This window comes from Lagopus muta, chromosome 30, assembly GCF_023343835.1.
Source record: "Lagopus muta isolate bLagMut1 chromosome 30, bLagMut1 primary, whole genome shotgun sequence".
NCBI lineage: Eukaryota > Metazoa > Chordata > Aves > Galliformes > Phasianidae > Lagopus > Lagopus muta.
The window spans coordinates 1,624,919-1,632,418 of NC_064462.1; positions in this window are offsets into that span (position 1 = coordinate 1,624,919).

Genomic DNA, 7,500 nt, shown 5'->3' on the forward strand with positions numbered 1-7,500 from the left:
TGTCGTGACGTGACGTTCGCCCGCCTTCGTCCGTCCGTCGGTTCCGTCGCCCGTTCATTTTCGTCCCTGCCTCTCTTTTTATTTTTTTATTTTTTATTTTTTTTTCCAATTTTTTTCCAATTTCCTGTTTATTTTTCTCTTTTTCTTATTTTTTTTATTTTTTTTTCAATTTTTTTTCCAATTTCCTGTTTAATTTTTTTTTTTCGATTTTTTCCCATTTTTTTTCGAATTTCCTGTTCATTTTTTTTAATTTTTTTTTATTTTTTTATTTTTTTTTTCTTTTTTGGTTTTTTTTCCGCTTTTTCTAATTTTTTTTTAATTTTTTTAAAATTTTTTATTTTTCGTTTTTCCGATTTTTTTTTCAATTTTTTTTCAATTTTTTTTCCAATTTACTGTTTATTTTTTAATTTTTTTAATTTTTTTTTTATTTTTTTCCAATTTTTTTCGAATTTCCTGTTTGTTTGTTTGTTTGTTTGTTTTTCCGGGTTCTTTTTTTTTTTATTATTATTTTTTATTTTTCGTTTTTCCGACCTTTTTTTCAATTTTTTTTTCAATTTTTTTCGATTTTCCTCTTCGTTCGTTCGTTCGTTCGTTCGTTCGTTCGTTCATTCATTCAGTCATTCATTCATTCATTCGGTTTCGCTCAACTACTCGCTTGACGAAAATATTCCTCGACGCGCCCGGCCGCTCGTTCCCTGGCGCGCGTGCGCAGGCCCGGCCCGGCCCGGCGGGGCCTTGCCAGGAGGGGGCTGTCGCCACGGGGTTGCGGGGGGAGGCAGGCCGATGGGGCGCACCCTCCGCCCCCCCCCCACCCTCCGTCACCTCCCGGACTCACCTGGCGCGACCGTGCCGTCGTGAGTCTCCGTCCGGGGTTCTTCAAAGCCGTGCTCTCCTCGCTTTTTGAAGCTGCCGCTCGCTCGTTCAAAGGCGGGCGGACGGACGGACGGACGGACAGACGGACGGACAGATAAATAAACAAACGACAAACAAAGGACGCGTCTTTCCCATGGTCGCTTTTCTTTTCGCTCCTCGATTCCTTCGCTCCCTCCCTCCCTCCCTCGCTCGCTCGCTCGCTCGCGCGCGCAGGCCGTCCCCCCGCAGCCTCGACCCCCGACCCTCCCTCCCTCTCCCGGGTTCCCCTCGCCAGGCCGTCTTCTGGCTTCTTTCTTTTTCATTCCCGTCCCTTCCCTCTCCACGCGTTTCTCCGCCCGTCGGTTCGCCCGCTCCTTGATCCTGCTCGGGCCCGGCAGGCCCTCGCCAGGCGCGGCGGGTCGTGCCGGGGTTGCTGGGCTACAGCTGCCGGCCGGCGCCTGAGCCCTTCCTTACCCTCCCCCCCCCACCCGCCCTGCTCACGCTCGCGCGCACGCAACCCCCCTCCCCGCGCACCCCCCAGCCTCGACCCCTGACCCTCCTGACCCCTCTTCCCAGGCAGGTGCTCCTCGCAAACGGATTTCTGCTTTTTTTTTTTTTCCTCCTAATTAATTCCTTTCTATTTTTGGCTTTCTAGTCTTCGCTTCCCTCGCTTTTTAAAAAAGTCTCATTACTTTCTCTTCCCGTTTGTCTGTTCAAATAAAACCTCTCCTCGCGCGTCCATTTCCTCGCTCGCTGGCGCGAGGGGGGCGGGGGTTGCGCCGTGCCGCCAGAGCCTCCTCCTCCTCCTCCTCCTCCTCCTCCTCCTCCTGTTCCCACCCCCCGCCCCCCACCGCCCCCGACCTTCACCCCAACCCCGGCCTTTTACGCCGTGACGCGTTTTTCTGATTCCCGCTCTTTACGCCTGGTTTTCTACGGGCTCGCTCTCTCTCTCCTTTTTTGGTTTTGTTTTTCCTAAATCCCCTCTCTCTTTTCGCTTGGCCCTACTCCTTTGTCCGTCTCATCCCGATGGGTTTCCACCTACCCGTCCGCTCGCTCGCTTGCGGGCGCGGGTGGTCGCCACGGGGTGGCGGGCAGAGCTGGCGGCTGCCCGTCCGAGACAACCCCCCCCCCCCCCCCCCTCCACCCGCGGCCCCTCTCCCTACCGTCCCCCGTCCCCCCCCCACCGAGCACGCCACGCGTGATTTCGTCTCGACTGATTTTTTTTTTTCCCTAGTTTTTTTTTTTAACGTTCGGCGTTCTCCTTCTTTTCCTTCTTTTTCCCCCGCTCCCTGCTTTTTCGTTTTTAAGAACTTCCTAATTTTTATACGTTTTTCTAACGCGCTTTCGAATGTCTTTCTGTTTCTTCGCTGACGTATTTGCTCGGTCAATCCGCCTGCAGCACCCGTACGTGTTATTCCGGGTTTTTTTCCACCCTGCTCTCAAAACCCCCCCCCCCCCCCCCCCCCACCAGGGCCCCTCTTACTTTCTTCTCCAAGCCGCTGCCCGTCCGTCCGACGTCCGTGCGAGCGCTCGTTTGCTGGCTCGTCGTCCGTTCCCTTCTTTTCTTCTTGGGGGACGTCGGCCGAGACAGCTGCGGGATTGGGGTTTTCCGTTACTCGTTTCCTTTCCCGCCTTTCCTTTCTTTTCCCGCCGTCCCTGCCCGTCCCCCACCACCCACCCGACTCCCCAGGGGAAAGGCGGGGGGGGCGGACCCGCTGGCTCGGCCGGACGGTGGCCAACGCCGAGGCTCGGCGTGCGGCGCCCCCCCCATCCCCCCCCCCCCCCCCCCCCCTCCCCCCACCCCGCAACCTCCACCCCCCCCCCCCCCCCCCCCGGCTCCGCCCCGCCCGATCGGCCCGGCTTTGTTCGTCTTTCCCGCCTTTTTTTGTTCTTTCGAATTTTCTCTCCCCCTGCCCTCCGGCGGGCCGGACCCGATGGCTTCGGCCGGTCCCCGCTGACCCCAGCCCCGCACGCGCCTTCTTTTCTTTCCGTTTCTTTCTCTCTTTTTTTTTTTTTTTTTTTTTTTTTTTTTTTTTTCCCTTTGGGAGGGGTGGGGGTCTTCAGTTGAGTGGGGGGGGGGGGGGGGGGGGGTCCGGAGAGAGGCTCGGGGCGAGCCCGGCACCCGGACGAGTCGAACGAACGAATCCCAGACACGCACACCCACCCACCCGTACCCGGCCCCGGGACGGACGAGGCCGTTCCCCGCCGGCCTACCTCTGCCGCCGTCTCCCCGCCGTTACTTCTCCTCCCCGCGCCGACGCGAGCGGCCGTCCTCTCGCGAGCCCGCCGCGCTTTCCCGCCCGCTCGGCTCCGCGTGGGCGGGGACCCGCCGGCGCCTGCGCGCTTCCTCGAGAGGCCGCGTTCGCGGGTCCCCGGGGGGGAAGGGGGGGCGGGGGGCAGTCGGGGGGGAGTCGGGTGCGCGTGCCCAACACAACGGCGAGGGGAAAAGCGGCCCCCCCCCCCCCCCTCCGCAACCGACCCAACCCAACCCGTCACCCCCCCCCCCCCCCCCAGCCTGCAAGCCGCGGGCGGGTTGGGTTTCAAATACCCGAGTCGAAACACCCGACGCGAAGAGTTACCGGGCCACCGAGCGAAAAGGAAACGCAACGAAAAGTGTCACACAAGCGAACGCGCACACAAACACAAGCCGGTGAAAAAAAATAAAGGAACGGACAGGCAAACGAACGCACGCGAGGCGAACGGGAACGGGCCTCCGCCGGTCCCCGGGCCGCGGCCGGACGCCCCTCGCAGCCGCCTCGGTCAGTCGCGCCTGCCGCCGAGCCGCGGAGCCGGACTACGCCCGGAACGGGCCGGGTCCGCCCTGCACCGACCGACCGACCGGCTCGGTCGCTCCGAGGCGGCGGCGGCGGCGGCGGCGGCGGCGGCGGCTCGGGTACGACGGAAGGGCGGCCCGGCCCCGGCGAGCGCCGACCCGCCCGGTCGCTCCGCGGCTGCGGCCGGACTGCGCGCCGTCTGCCCGACTCCGAGCGGCTCGGCCGGTCCGCGGCGGCGTGGAGAGGCGGCTGCCGGGCAGCGCGGCGCGGCGCGGCGCGGCACGGCACCGCACGGCGCGCCGGCAACGTCCACCCGGCTCCGAGCGGCGCGGACCGCAGGCGGAGGCGCCTACGGGTCGCTCCCGTCGCGGTACGGGAGCGGCGGAGAGCTCTACCCGTTTACGAGCGGCACGATCGCTCCGGGGCGGCGGCGGCGGCGGCCGCACGGGCACGCGGGACCGACCGACCCCGCCACGCGCCGCGGCGAACGGCGGACGCCGCTGCGCGCGGCGGCTCACGTACGCCGGACCGGTCGGGCCGGCCCCGGCGGAGGGGGGGGAAACCGATTCGCAAGCTCGGCTCGGGCGAACGGCGGAGGCCGCTGCGAGGGCCGGCCGGCGCGTGTACGCCGGACCGGTGGGGCGGCCCCGGAGGGCGCCGACCGACCCGCTCGCTCCGCGCCGGAGTACGCCGGACCGGACGGGCCGCGCGCGGCGTGGGCGGCGTGAGCCGGTCGCAGCGAGGCGGAGCCCTGACTGAGCACGGTCTATCCGGCTCCGAGTGACTCGGCCGGTCTCCGCGGGGTGGTCGCTGCCGAGTCGGCCGGGCAGCGGCGGCACCGTCTACCCCGGTCCGACCGGCTCGCTCGCTCGGCTCGGGCGGCTAGAGGTCGCTGCCGAGTCGGCTGCACAGCGGCGGCACCGTCTACCCCGGTCCGACCGGCTCGCTCGCTCGGCTCGGGCGGCTAGAGGTCGCTGCCGTGTCGGCTGGGCAGCGGCGGCACCGTCTACCCCGGTCCGACCGGCTCGCTCGCTCGGCTCGGGCGGCTAGAGGTCGCTGCCGAGTCGGCTAGGCAGCGGCGGCACCGTCTACCCCGGTCCGACCGGCTCGCTCGCTCGGCTCGGGCGGCTAGAGGTCGCTGCCGAGTCGGCTAGGCAGCGGCGGCACCGTCTACCCCGGTCCGACCGGCTCGCTCGCTCGGCTCGGGCGGCTAGAGGTCGCTGCCGAGTCGGCTAGGCAGCGGCGGCACCGTCTACCCCGGTCCGACCGGCTCGCTCGCTCGGCTCGGGCGGCTAGAGGTCGCTGCCGTGTCGGCTGCGCAGCGGCGGCACCGTCTACCCCGGTCCGACCGGCTCGCTCGCTCGGCTCGGGCGGCTAGAGGTCGCTGCCGTGTCGGCCGCGCAGCGGCGGCACCGTCTACCCCGGTCCGACCGGCTCGCTCGCTCGGCTCGGGCGGCTAGAGGTCGCTGCCGTGTCGGCCGCGCAGCGGCGGCACCGTCTACCCCGGTCCGACCGGCTCGCTCGCTCGGCTCGGGCGGCTAGAGGTCGCTGCCGTGTCGGCCGCGCAGCGGCGGCACCGTCTACCCCGGTCCGACCGGCTCGCTCGCTCCTCTCGGGCGGCTAGAGGTCGCTGCCGTGTCGGCTGGGCAGCGGCGGCACCGTCTACCCCGGTCCGACCGGCTCGCTCGCTCCTCTCGGGCGGCTAGAGGTCGCTGCCGAGTCGGCCGCGCAGCGGCGGCACCGTCTACCCCGGTCCGACCGGCTCGCTCGCTCGGCTCGGGCGGCTAGAGGTCGCTGCCGTGTCGGCCGCGCAGCGGCGGCACCGTCTACCCCGGTCCGACCGGCTCGCTCGCTCGGCTCGGGCGGCTAGAGGTCGCTGCCGTGTCGGCCGCGCAGCGGCGGCACCGTCTACCCCGGTCCGACCGGCTCGCTCGCTCGGCTCGGGCGGCTAGAGGTCGCTGCCGTGTCGGCCGCGCAGCGGCGGCACCGTCTACCCCGGTCCGACCGGCTCGCTCGCTCCTCTCGGGCGGCTAGAGGTCGCTGCCGTGTCGGCTGGGCAGCGGCGGCACCGTCTACCCCGGTCCGACCGGCTCGCTCGCTCCTCTCGGGCGGCTAGAGGTCGCTGCCGAGTCGGCCGCGCAGCGGCGGCACCGTCTACCCCGGTCCGACCGGCTCGCTCGCTCGGCTCGGGCGGCTAGAGGTCGCTGCCGAGTCGGCCGCGCAGCGGCGGCACCGTCTACCCCGGTCCGACCGGCTCGCTCGCTCCTCTCGGGCGGCTAGAGGTCGCTGCCGTGTCGGCTGGGCAGCGGCGGCACCGTCTACCCCGGTCCGACCGGCTCGCTCGCTCGGCTCGGGCGGCTAGAGGTCGCTGCCGTGTCAACCGCGCAGCGGCGGCACCGTCTACCCCGGTCCGACCGGCTCGCTCGCTCGGCTCGGGCGGCTAGAGGTCGCTGCCGAGTCGGCTGGGCAGCGGCGGCACCGTCTACCCCGGTCCGACCGGCTCGCTCGCTCGGCTCGGGCGGCTAGAGGTCGCTGCCGAGTCGGCCGCGCAGCGGCGGCACCGTCTACCCCGGTCCGACCGGCTCGCTCGCTCCTCTCGGGCGGCTAGAGGTCGCTGCCGTGTCGGCTGCGCAGCGGCGGCACCGTCTACCCCGGTCCGACCGGCTCGCTCGCTCGGCTCGGGCGGCTAGAGGTCGCTGCCGTGCGGCTAGAGACTTGCGTGCAGGTCTACCCCGTTTCGGCGAGTCTTGGCGTCCGTGGCGTTGTGGGGGCGCTGCAGCTCCGGAGCGGCCAGAGGCGTCGCTCTAATTTTCTGCCTCCAGTTACGTCGAGGTAAACGTCGGCTGCTGTCGGCGCCTTTGCCGGTAGTCGGCGCCAACAGCTGCGGAGCTTTTTTTTCGGATGCCTTTCCTTTTCGTCGGTAGGAGAGAGTGCGGACTCTGCTCCTGAGACGGTGGTGAGCGGGCGCTCGCGAGCTGGGTTGACCGGCCGGGCAGAGAGGAAATGTGCGGCGGCGGCGGCGGCGGCTTTCTCGGGCGTCGGTTCGTTCGATCGACCCCGGTCGCTTCGGTGTGTCCTTGGCGCCCCGTCCCGCCGCTCGCTGGTGGTCTAATGGCGGTCTCTCGGGCGAGCAGCGAAAAAAAGCCGGGCGAGGCCAGAGAGCGTGCGGAGGGAAAACCGGCTCCCGCGTCACCAGGGCGAACCCGAGAAGGCGAGAGAGAGCGCGAACGGGAGGAATCCGACTAGCGCGCCGCCGGGGCGAAGCGGAGCAGGCGAGAGAGAGAGGGAGAGCCCCGAGAGGAAGGCGAGAGAGAAAGCAAGCGAGCGCGGAGAAGAAGGGCACGGGCCGGCGTGCCGGCACCCGAAGGTAGAAGGGCCGGGGGCGCCCCCGGGGAGGTCCCGCCGTAGGCGACGGTGGCAGGCGGGACCCGGAGCTCGTCGGCGGTCGTGGCGGCGGCGCCTCGTTCTCGCCTCGTTGTCCTTTCGCACCGCATCCTCACTCGCACGCGGGAGCCCAACCCGATCCCCCGGCGCTCCTCGGGCACGTCGGAGAGGCTTCCCGGCGGGCCGGTCCAAACCCGCTCCCCGACTCGTTCGGGGCGGCGTGGGGCGGGCCGGTGTTCAGGCACGGGCGAGCACCTCTCGTCGGACGTTGCCCACGCACACCCGCCTGCACGTGCGCGCGCGGTCTTTCCGCCGCGCCCCCGGGAAGGGCTCGCGCCTTCCTCCTCTCCCCCCTCTTCCCCCCCACCCCTCTTTCCGTGCATCGATCGATGAGGCCATTCGGGTCGCGTCGGAGAGGGCCCCCGGCGGGCCGGCACTTCCGCGCTCCTTTTCCCGTGGAAGCCGCGGCGTCGTCCGGTGTTCAGGCACG